The sequence below is a fragment of the Halictus rubicundus genome, chromosome 4, assembly GCF_050948215.1.
Source record: "Halictus rubicundus isolate RS-2024b chromosome 4, iyHalRubi1_principal, whole genome shotgun sequence".
NCBI lineage: Eukaryota > Metazoa > Arthropoda > Insecta > Hymenoptera > Halictidae > Halictus > Halictus rubicundus.
In genome coordinates, this window is record NC_135152.1 from 19,168,697 (window position 1) to 19,181,531 (window position 12,835).

The 12,835-nt window shown below is 40.2% G+C and overlaps 1 protein-coding gene across 1 annotated transcript in view; it reads left to right on the plus strand.

The window, feature by feature from the left end:
• The window catches only part of LOC143353716 (uncharacterized), a 224,093-nt gene that overhangs the window by 54,882 nt on the left and 156,376 nt on the right, over positions 1 to 12,835 (plus strand). The window lies entirely within an intron of this gene.

Here is a 12,835-nt window from a genome sequence, read left to right on the forward strand (position 1 = left end):
GAACTGACTAAGATCGTGTAGCTCCATTCGATTCAGATCAAGACTTTACAAGCAGATTAAAATTGAGGAGGACATTTTAAGCTTCCAATTTTTACTTCATTAAATACATGACTTCGATTTCATAGAATTTTTGAGGTTGGGCAGTTGAAGTGTTAAATTGTAAAAATGGGTGAAATAATGGACGTAGGACTTTCTGTGCAACTATTTCTGAGGAGCGTACGAGGGTTAATAACAATTGCAATGAGCAATGCTAAGGGTATGTGAACAGGATTCAATTGGTCTGCGCGGAGAAATAAAGAGGATCGAATGCCGTGTTTCCGGTGCGAACCTGTTTCTACCAATGCGCATACGCGCGTGTATTACTTTGTTGATTGCTTGTCTCCCAGATGGACAAGAGGCCACACGCGTACCAATTGAAGCACCGTAGGAACTCCGCGCTGGGAATATTACGGGCGTTTCAACGAACTAATGCCTTTCACTTAACCCCCGCTTTTGTAAGTCTACTTAGAACGTCGCGTCGGTTAGGGTGATGCCGTTTCGTCTTCCTGATTCCTCCTCCACGAGGGACTTGCGTCACACACAACCGCTTGCCGATTCATTCGTCACTAATTTATCATGTTCATTCATTTGATAGCGACACGTAACGATCAGCGCTGTTCGTAACTCGGAGCGTTCGTCAGTTTTCCCTTCTACGGTGATTTCTCTGTATATGTCGCCAAGGCCTGGGTGATAAACGTCGCGGAATTATCCCCGCTACCGTATACCCCGCGAGGGCCACAATAAGTGTAAACAGAACACGCCTCGAAAGTGAAAAGATTAACAAATTTGATAGATTAAATTATGATTTTATCGTTTGGTTGATGTCCACAGATTACTTCGCTTTATTCATTATAATAAAAAATTTAGCGACAAATATAGTACCTAGCACAAAGTGTAGTGATCATTAAAGAGTGAAACATACGGACTCAACATGTAAATAACACAAAACAGGCGTGCTTCATTTTCACATTCATTTTGTGTTATTTATTGAAAACGTTGAGGGCTATAGCAATGTCCATAAAATTCACACAAAATCAGGACAACTTATTTAACCCTCGAACGGCGAACCATTCTTATAATCGATAAGGTCTACCACTGTTTTGTTTATAAATTTTTGAAAACATATTTTTGGAGGTACTTCTGCCAGATATATTAGTTTTCCTTTTGTTTCTGATGCAACAAATTCTATTTTCTCGTTGTCGATGTATAGCCATTGGAGAATACATAGGCGCGTAATAAATATAAACATGCTTCTTCATCTACGAAATTATGAACGAAAAAGGCGTGGCAATAACTACAATCGTGAAATAAATTGTAGCGCAAGGGATTACAGTGTTTTCTCGATATTTGTCAACAACACGGGTCTGTCCAGCGACATATATCGTCCAGGAGACATACCCGAGCCGTGTTATGTTTACGTTCCTCGGCGTCCGAGGCCTCTCGAGCTTCGCGGCCCCTAACGGGGTCTACCCCGCGGTAGTGGGGACATTTCAGCGACTTTTATCAACCAGATATTTGTGACATATACAAAAGACTGTAATACCCACAATTTTTCTTTCGCGCGAGTATCCGTAGCTTACAAAGCTGATCGGGCCAAGATCGATCGGCAACGTCTCCGAATAATGTACAGCAACAAACATGGCGCGCGGCAGGGTGTGCAGGAATTTCGCAACATTCGCAGACGCAACAAACTCCAATTCCCACGAGGCGGGCAGAAAACATTGCCGCGTGCGGGGAACGCGTTTGCGCGTCTCGTGCCTCGGTAAATCCCGGACTCCATTTTCCGCCAGTTAATGGATTTACGGTACAGTTACATGCGAACGGAAAGCAACTGTGAGGCGCGATCGCCAGGGGGGGCAGCAAGACGGGGGCGATGGTCGAGTAGTTGAAGAAGAGGTGGTCCAGAAGAAAAGGGGGGAAACGAGAGAGGAGTAGGAGGAGGATGTTAAGCTCCTTACGGTTCCTCCAGGTGAGCTGCGTTCCTTTCGGTGAGTCGTTACTTACCGAATTACGCCCATTTAGCTGCGCGTTGCTCGTCCGTGGCGATGTCGCGGTTTACAGGGTTAAAGGAATTCTTCAGCTTGTCCCGTGGACCATCAACCGGGCGATCGAAGCAATTTAGAGAGGCGGTTTAGAGGCTATGTCCACACAGACACTCGTAATCCGATTTCGCGGATGTGTGGGTGAGGCCCGTGTCCCCTTTCCGTGGACAAATCTCATTCTCTCTCTCTCTCTGGTTCTCTCGAATTGTCCATTGTTTTCTTCAGAGGTCGATCGCCGATCGTCTTTGACGCCGCGTGCTCAGAGAGTCCCGCTCTCGGACCCTCTTCATAATCTTCAGTCCTGGTAATCCGACAGGGAAATTACTTAACGATCTAGCCATCACTTCCTGTGCCGCGCGCGTTGATGTTCCCTCTTCATCTTGCAACCTCGCGGCACCACCAGATTCTCTCTGTCTCTTTCTCTCTCTCTCTCTCTCTTTTTCCCTCTCGCTTTGGTCAACCTTTTTGCGCCGCGACCCATGCAGAATTTGTTGATCTCTCGTCTCCGGCAGCCTCGGAGACTGCTCAGGATTAATGGATCGCTTGATGCGCTTCTAACCTCTTTGCTGCACGCGATGCGCACGGCTTATTGGCTTCGGTTTTGCCGTTCTGCGGTTTACGTCTTCATTCAGTGCGCGGTTCGCGTTATTGTGGAGCTCCAGTCGGAGTTGCTTGAATAAAGAGATCTGCGCCGCGCCATCGCTTGTTGCTTGCCATTTCGTTCGAGCAATTCCGGAAGCGATCGCGGCAATTTAATTCGAATCGTGCACGATCTTCTATGTGTTAGGAAACGTACGGTGCGGCATGTTGCCTAGTCTCCGCGATTTTCCAATTTCCAGATGCCACGGGATGTTCGGGGTCTTCTTCCCTTGTTCCATCCTAATTTTCGAATGATTTTACCCTCGTTTTAATACCCTTCGATAACATTGCAGTCGTTAGGCTTCATAATTTTAGCACATATCTTTGTGCTTTGCGTGTAGACGAATTTATAGTTATCTGAGAAAGCGGAAGACGTTTACGACAAAAATGAGTAGCTGCAATTTGACACTACTTTGGACCTAGTAAATTACGTAAAGAAAGAAAAACGTCAACTGTACTGGGAATGTCCGAAATACAGTCTTTTCTCGATATATGTCCCAAATACTTGGCTGATAAAAGTCGGAGAACTATCCCCACTACCGCGGGGTAGTCCCCGTCAGAGGCCTCGAAGCTTAAAAGGCCTCGGACGCCGAGGAATGTAAACGTAACACGGCTCAAGTATGTTTCCTGGACGATATATGTCGCTGGCAAGACCCGTCTTGTTGACATATATCAAGAAAACACTGTAGACGTAGGCCTATATCCACAGAACATCAGCACGGCGCTATCTCGGTAATAGTTATAAGTAGACTGCGGATGTTTATGCAATTTTCAGTTTTTGTAGATAAATTTTAAGAAAGAGGAATCACATGAAATTTTATTTTTAGTGGGAATAGCCTTTGCAGATCCAAAACCGCATAAAATCGTACTAAATTCTATCGAATTTTGTTCTCGAAATGTTTGAAAATTTTTATCACCCATGAATGCATAAAGTTCCGCAGTCTAGTTATACGTAAAAGAATGCAGACCAGTATTCGATAAATATTTACATTGAGGGAGCCAACTCCGATTTCGATAATTTTCTAACACGTTGTCAACGTGATGACGAGGTAATGTAAATATTTGCCTAATATTTGTTAGGTATCGCCAGTAATAAATACATTTAGTGGCGCATTTAAAATATAATTTTTACATTTTCTAAAACAATTACCACCGTGCATAAAACTCCTCTGAAAAATAAGGTTTCGTAAATTGCGTGTCTCGATCTAATCGATCGAAGAGCCGAAAGTGTGAAGGTAACTATAATGGTGGATTTTATCTTGTTCGTTTGGTCCGTCGGATCGCGGCGAATTCACCGGTTCGTTTGACTATCGAAAATAATCTAAATTCGTGTATCTGGTACGAAAAACGTTCTTGTACGTTCCGCTCGGAATCGCTGGCCTTTCATACTTCCTTTATTTCCGTGCAATCTTATCTGGTCCGATATAGTGAAAAATGGGGCTGTTTCTTTTCAGCCGACCCTTGTAGGTCCCCCCCAGGCCGGAGACAGAAAAGAAGGACAAGAAAAACAACGACGCCACCTCCCTGTCAGCTCGAAGTATACATCTCGCGCGATTGTATACACAGTGCCGCTGAACATCGCCTCTCCTAAGTACAGTGAATTCCCGTTGTAAGTCAGTGCAAGCATCGCGGTTGAAAGTCATTGGAACTGCCCGCGCCAGTTTATGTCGTAGGTTTATGGCTAGACTGCGGATTTTATGCATTTATAACAAAAATGAGTAGGCGTAATTATAAGTAGCAAAAATATTGGAAAAATTCAAACGTACTATTATATCATTTTGAATCTGCTGAACATAACGAGAAAGAAAATAAATGTCTGCTTCACTTCGCTTCGTTGCAATTCAGGTGCAATTCCCAGCGTGCACCTCAGATTTCGTCTAAATGTCTCTCGTCAGAACCGCGCAGCTGACTTATAGCGGGAATTCACTGTATTCGCTCACTCCGATTTTACCCTTTCCCCAGAATCTCAAAAAAACCGGTCAGCGACCACAAATATTTCCGAGTCATCCGTCAGAGGGTTCAAGGCGACCGGACACTTTTTCTTGATTAACGCGTCGAATGGCGAACCGCCACCTTGAAGAACTGCACGAAATCGAAGCAACTTGGTTAATGAGACCGAGATTGCAGAGTTAATTATGCAGACAAGCAATGTCGAGCTTATCGCAATGGGTATTCCTGTTTAATCCTGCTGGATCTCGCAAATGCTAATGAAACTGAATGCACGCGACTATGGTAGGACAAAAATGAATTTTTAACGATAAGGTCGAGTTTCTGGCACACATTCGCGATCAATAATGCGGTCAACAAATTACGAGCACGTTCGTCGCTGTGGTCGAACAGTTTCATCTAGACGTAACACATCTGTAATAAACAGTTTATATAGATAAATTGTAAATAAACATTAATTTATTAATTAATTTTCGTGCGAATACAAATATTTTCGGTATGTTACTTTAATCCTTAAGCGTTACTTTAATCATTTTAATTAATCGCGCCAGTGAGATCTTCTTTATTTTTTAATGGCCTCTCGGTACGCTCACTTCAACTTTACTATCGTTACTGAAGTATGAATTCTCAATTAAAAAGAAAAAGGAACCAGGAGGTTTCTTCAAGCAAACTTTCACAAAATTCAAGTATAAATTCATTAGAAAAACCTATTAGTTTTAAGAAACAATTGTGGAATACAAATCTTTCTTCTTGGAGTTATCGGGGCATCTTAATGCAGCTACTTATCCAGTAAGTAGGTGTTAAACATTTTACTGGAGTGACTTCATCGGCATTTTAATGTCTCCCGTATTAGCTCGAAAGTAAGTAATCGAAGACTGCAGTGTCGAATACGGTGGATTGAAAAAGGTGGAAATCGTTGGTTTTAATGCTCTGCTCATTATCGTGCAACATTGAAACGATCTTTTTCGACGAGATTCATTGAGCACACACCCCGCACGGTAGTGTGAGTACAGTGCGCCGTAAGTCTCCCCGACGGTGCACGCGTATTTGCGTTTATCAGCCGATAAATTATACTGCGAGATCCCCTAATTAATTTGTCCAATTAACTGGCCGCGTATTGGCTACTATGTCGCGGCACGGTCGGATAGGGAACCGCTTTTCTTTAACGAGAAAGCTAATTAACACGTTACACCTAGCCGGGGAACCGCTTCATAAATCGATCGTGCTAGCCGATGAAGCATTCCCTCGTCCTGTTGAAATATGAAATCGACGAAAAGACCCCGGCTAGCATAGTCACGGGCCGGTGGCTACGCTACGGGAACGTACGCCGGTATTTTTAAGCGTCTCCGCCTGCGATTTGTATGAATCACGATCCCGTTGAACGTGAACAATTTTCCACGGCGATTAAAGTAATCGATATACAGTGACTCCCAAAAATATTCGGACACTAGCTATAACTAACTTTACGACTTGATAATTCCTTTGTTAATAAAGCAATCGTCCCGGCAATTGTTTCTAGCAATAAAAGATCTATTAATGTTGATAAACATAAATAATTTATTTCAAAAATATACATAAATTCCATAATAAAAATTAGTAAAAGAAATAATGTACCATTTTTGGCTCACAAAAATATTCGGACAATATTAATTTTTCAATTTAGATAATGTAATTTAGCATTATAAAATTTGTTTAATACTTCGTGGCATAACCATTTTGTTTAAGAACATGTCTTAACCTGTTTGGCATATTGTTTGTAATTTTTTAAAAATATTCAACAGTTATATTCGACCACTCAGTTGCAAGTCTTTGCTTTAATTCAGCTATCGATGTAATTGGGGTTTTTCAAATTTTTCTATCCAATTCATCCCATAAATGCTCGATAGGATTAAGGTCCGGTGATTGGGGCGGCGAATGAAGAATTTTGGGGCAGCGTTATAATAAAAATTCTTGCACAATACGTGACTTGTGCTTGGGGTCGTTGTCTTGGTAAAACTTAAAAGTATTATTAAGCATCATTTTTTCAGCACTTTGAATTAAATTATTTTTGAGTACATTTAAATAATGATTTTTGTCCATGATACCGTCAATAAACACTAGGTTACCGACTCCATATGACGAAATGCAACCCCAGACCATTACGCTGTCTCCGTCGTGTTTCACTGTACCTCTTGTATTTTCAAAATTAAACTCTTTATTCGCTTTCCGCCACACCATAGTTCTTCCGTCGGAATTGTACAGATTGAATTTGCTTTCATCAGCAAATATGACATCCTTCCACCATGTCCCATCCTTAGAACTTAGCTCTCTTGCAAGGGTTTTTCGTTTATCAATATTCTTTTCGTTGATAAATGGTTTCTTTCTAGTTACTCTTCCATTGTAACCAGCTTGCCTCAGCACTCTCCGAACTGTTTCGGCTGAAACATTTTTGGAGCTTTCTCCTAATAGCTCACTAACTAGTTTTGGGGCACTTAAGCGCGGATTTTTGTTCACTTTCCGAATAATTTTGCTTTTCTCCCTCGTACATAAGAGACTTGGTCTTCCAGTTTGCGGAATAGAATCAATGCGATCCTCAATATAAAATCGTCGACAGATATCTGCAACAGTACTTTTACTTATACGAAGCATTGCACTAATATCGCGATAGGTTTTTCCTTTTTCTCGATGAAAAATTACAAGCTGTCGCACATCGAAACTCGTATTCTTTCCTTTGCGACCCATTTTGAACGAATTCACGTTTACTACTGACAGTAGTGAGGTGGCATGGACATCTAATGGTCCACGAGATTCTGTTTGTAAACAAACGTTTTCCCGTTCTTGGAATATCGGTTCCCCAGAAGGCGATTGCCAGAGAAATATAATACGTGTCCGAATATTTTTGTGAGCCACAAATGGTCCATTATTTCGTTTAATAATTTTTATTATGAAACGTATGTATATTTTTCAAATAAATTATATATGTTTATCACCCTTAATAAATGTTTTATTGCTACAAACAATTTCCAGGGCGATTGCTTTATCAACAAACGAATTATTAAGTCATAAAGTTAGTTATACCTAGTGTCCGAATATTTATGGGAGTCACTGTACATTGAACGCCGCTTTGTAATCGGCTCCCTATTTTCGTGCGCATGCCTGAAGCGCCGGTTGCTTTAGATCGTTCATCGGCGAGCGATATGGTCACAGTTCGGCAAGTTGATTCGTTTTGTTTGTTTGTTGATGCACAGGATGTTTCGTTTAAATCGAATATCTCCGAAATCGTTGGTGACACCGAAAAATATTTCGGACAAAAGAAAACGGTATCAGGCGGCACACTTTCCGATGTAGATATCTGCTTTATCCTGGTGACGCGTAGAGGTCATATGAAGGTCGACTTTGTGTTTTCAAATGGAATCGTATATGTTTCAATGCTACTCGATGCTACTTGTTATTCTCTACATAAAAGTACTGAATCACTTATGGCGAAAAGTCATTCGTTTAGCAGACATTTTGAGTTGAAGAATCTGTTTTGTTGATCAGAAGATTGATTGTGTAAGAAGACTAAGAATGTTATTATTAGACTGCGGATCTTCATGCGTTTATGGAAAAATTGAGTAAATGAAATTCGAAATTGTAGGAAAATTTGAAAAATTTGAAGATGTCGGTATATATTATTTTTCATCTATTAAAATTATTAATAGAAGAAATAGCATTCTGTTCGGTTTCTATTTCTTGCAATCGATGCAGACAATTTTGCAGAAAGATCTGGTTGTTAATATAAATGCTTTATTTTATAGATTTACAGATGCTATAAATGCATAAAGACACTAATAATGAGCAATACAAACAAATATATTATCGATTCCTACTTTCCTAGTCTTTCAAGCATCAAGGGAATTTTTATAACGGATGATTTTATCGTAACATCACATTCGGTTCAATGTCTCATTTATTGACCTACTCGTGCCGCTTGTGACATTGTTAACCCTGCTATCCTCGTCAATTATCTGTGAGACATTTCTGAACTGTCCAACTTTAGGAATTTAGTTGGATATACGCTACTGGTATTGTTTATTCGATGAAAATGGTGTTCGTTGATTTGTCTACCAGAATTAAAATTCCATTTCAAGTTATTAGGCGTACTAATTAATTCATGGCTCTCTCACAATGAATTGCAACTTTATTATTACAGTATTATACTGCAATAGTATTTTTAGGCTTTTTAATACAAATTTTATAAAGTCAGTGTCAACGCACTGAAACCGTTAATAGATAAAATCAAATTTTACTTTTAGATTCAGCCTCTGAAGTATACTTACAGAATAATATTAAACTGTCGTAATCGTTCACAGTGTGGCTCTTAGTATTAACGTTCGCAAGAACGTCAGGTAACACTCTCATCCCCTGCACCCTCTAATTGGTCTGCTGGCGAAATAATACACGTTAGGATGACTGGTTTCGAGTATAGCTTTTCCGTGAAATTGACAATGGCCAGATGTTAGGCGTGCTCTCGTTTATGGCGTCCGAATAGAACCGGCAGCGAGTCGGCGCATGCCGGTTATCGATACGTTTGTTTTACTGGAACTACCGTCGCAGGAAACGAAATGCTGTTTCGTGTCGGCGTTGCGATTCTCGGAATCGGCATTCGAAGCGGCTAATTAGTTCATAGCTTAATTCCGAATTGATACGGTTGCCGTAAACCGTACGGTATCAATTAAAATTCCGAGCTAGCCTGCTTTACGAGCGGGTTACGTCGGACGGGACGCATCAGATTACCGGAGCCTCTATTAAACCTTTTATTATTCGTCTCTACGAAAAAGCGAACCGAGTATTAGCCGGAACGTTCCACGGGGAAAGCGCTCTGACGTTGCTCGCTCGACGAAAGTTTTACCACGGAGCGCTCAACGTTCTCCCGGGTGAGGTAATAACAAGTACATTTGCATAAATACGATCGAAACAAAATAAACCAACGGGCTAGAATAATCTATCGAGTCATGTCCCCTCGGCTTACATTAATTCACATTTGTGTTAGTCGCGTCCGCGGTACAGTAGACGGTATTTTTCCAACCAGTCGGACTCGTGTCTACACCGCAATCTTTTCATTTTCACTCTTCTTTGTTTTTCCCCCCGTTTCGTGACTTTTCTACACCCTGTTTGCACCAGGCAAAAAGATCTTTGTCGTTAAACCTACCCCGGTCAAATGATAAACTTTTTATTCCACAATTACGAGAAATAAGTAGATAATAAGTAGATTGAGAGAAGAGAGAGAGAGCGAGATGAGCAGGTTCCATTAAGCAAACTTATATTGTAATAAAAATCGTATAAAATATTAATAGTTAATTAATAGTTAATATTTTGCCGTTTGGTAGGTTCAGCACTAAAATAATATAAAACGTGACTCAAGAATAAGAAAAACAATTTGAAATTAAACCTTAACTACTGTAATAACCCATGCATAACTTATGGTCGTCTTCCGCTCAATACCTTTCAATTAGACACTAATGTTAAATTCGTGAAATTATTGACGGTTTATGTGTTTCCAGTTATTATTATTATTATTACTATTATTATTATCGTTATTTATTTATAGTTATTAGTTAGATTAATTTACTTTTTGCTAGTAGTCTGAGTCTTCGACGTCTATGCATAGTAATTAAAGGTTAATGGTGGTTAAAAGTCTCTGTAGTTCATTAATAGTGACGCACGTAAATCACGAGATACAGTCATACACGGGTGGCACACGTGCTGCGAGGCGATTGACATTCATTGTTTATAACTTGTAAGTGAACCCTAAATTGTAATTTATTTTGGGTTTATTTATTTTTTTTATATTGTCTTAAAAAATCATCCCCTAAATTTTCTTCTGTTGCTGAACACCCTGTATACGACCAACAAATTAACATTACAAGAGAGTACCATTAACAAGTTCGTATTTACACAGTCTTTGTAAAATCTTAAAATAGTGAAATCATCTGGCAAATAATTCCTTCCAAACATTTTCTATTATTATTGAAAAAAAAAATTCGTCCCATTTTTATTATTAATTTTGTAGGCTATTAATTATTGAGATATCACCAGCGAAAACTGAAGTTATCAGAGACATTTAAGACTAAGAACAGTATTGAATAAAAATGTTATTTTCAACTTTTTAATATTTCTGGATAGCTTCTTCAATCACTCAAGTTATATTTTTTAATTATATTTGTTATTTCTCCGCCCGGTTACGCATTCTTGTGATACAATCACTGAAATTTTTAAGTAAATCACGGGACCAACGTCAGGTTCGTTGCACTGTAGTTCCAGCTTGGTTCAAAAGACTCCCAGAGCTTTGTTTCTTAATTCCACTTTTTTCTGGTAAACACACATGTCACGATAAGAAAATAACATACTGTGTAGGTTATGTTGGAAAACGGGGGGCACGGAATTCTTGAGGCGCCAGCACATTTTTGTAATACCACCACGTTTTTGTTTATATTCTATCCCAAGTATAACACTTCACCGTGGGCCCGGAAATTAAATAATAAATCGACTGCAACGCGAATTGTGTCCGTTTCAATAAAGAATAGTATCTTCTGGCCGATATATGTCCATGGCTAGATCTGTGTTTTGGACATATATTGAGTAAACACTGTATTGAGAGAGAGAGAGAGAGAGAGAGAGAGAGAGAGAGAGAGAGAGAGAGAAAGTACTGTACTTTAAAGAATTATTAAAGGCAAATAAAGCCATAGGGAGTATCGCGCACAGAATTAATGTAGATTAAATAAAAATTACAAGTTTATGAGGTGAGAGAAATTTCTTCTATCGTTAATCACCGACATAAGGAAAGAAGGAAACGAATATTCTCATTTGGTTGGTTTTACGACAACACGAGTTTCTCCGATCGTTTTCACACTAACAACCACCCTTATTGAAACAGTGGCAAATTAAACTCCACGTTTCCGCCAGAAGGGAAACTATAATTCCGGCGATGAATAAATTCTGGAATGTCTAAAAAAACGTGAAACCAGTGAAGAAGCAAGTTCTACGAGACCTCGTCAAACTAATTATAACTCCGATTTCCGCTGAACAGTTTACCTATGGCAGAAATTCTGTGGCAGGAAAACAGAGGAAAAACGGCGTTCGTTAGCTTTCTACGAACATGCTGATCGCCTGACGAAAGAATTCTCAGATGCTGCGCGGAAGTTTATCGAGCGTGATCCCACGCGCGGACTAATTATACGGCATTATTTCTAGAGTTCTCCGGTTCCTCATGGATCAGCGTTCACCATCGTCTAACTTTGTACGAAGCATGAACGGTACCGTTAAAGCGCTGGATCTCGAAACCAGGGTCCCGCGTCACGGTGTGACAAGAATTGTCACAGTGTCGGAAATTAACGCCGCTGTCTGCAATAGTGATCGCTGCGACTCTTTAGCAGCTTTCATCGAGCGAGGAGAGACGAGATCTCGTTGCAACCGGACTGAATTTATAGTTGGCAACCGGTCAGGGGATCCACGTTTTCACTTGTATCGCTCGAAAGGGACTTCGATCTCTGTACGGAACGCACCCGTGATCGTAAAGCGCGGAAGATAGTTAAACTTCACCTTGGCAACCCAGAAATGTTTAACTTGTCTTTACATCGTCCTGTAGATCTCGACGAGAAAATGCCAAAAATCGAAGTTTCAATGCGAGGAATTCTCGGTAAGTCTCCAACACATGGTGTTATTGTAACAGTGGGATTGCGTGGAACAAATGGCAGATATGTTGTAATACCATTGGAAAGAGAACACACCTCCGGTTGTCTTCTGACAGCAGGTTTCGGTTATTTCCATAGCATTTCCGTCATCAGAATATAGAGACAACAAAGTAGAATTTTATTTAACACGTTGTCTGCCGCGTCGGTCATATACGGGTGACACAATTCTTTGTGTATCTTTAAACATTAATTTTGTTCACAGTACAGTCTAGAAAGAGTTCAAGAAGTAATCCCCGTGATAAGATTTAGTTCTTCAATTTTTGTTACAGTGGGTAAACTGCTTTGACTTTGTGAGATTTTGGGGGGATGATCGTTCGGCAGTCAGCGTGTCAAAGGAAATTTATTTATTTATTTAATGGGTCTGTTCAGAATCTTCGTCGCGAGCCTGACTCGATATTGTAGGCAAGGGAAAACTTTTATTTCGCATGAAAACTGCATAATCTATTTACAGTGAAG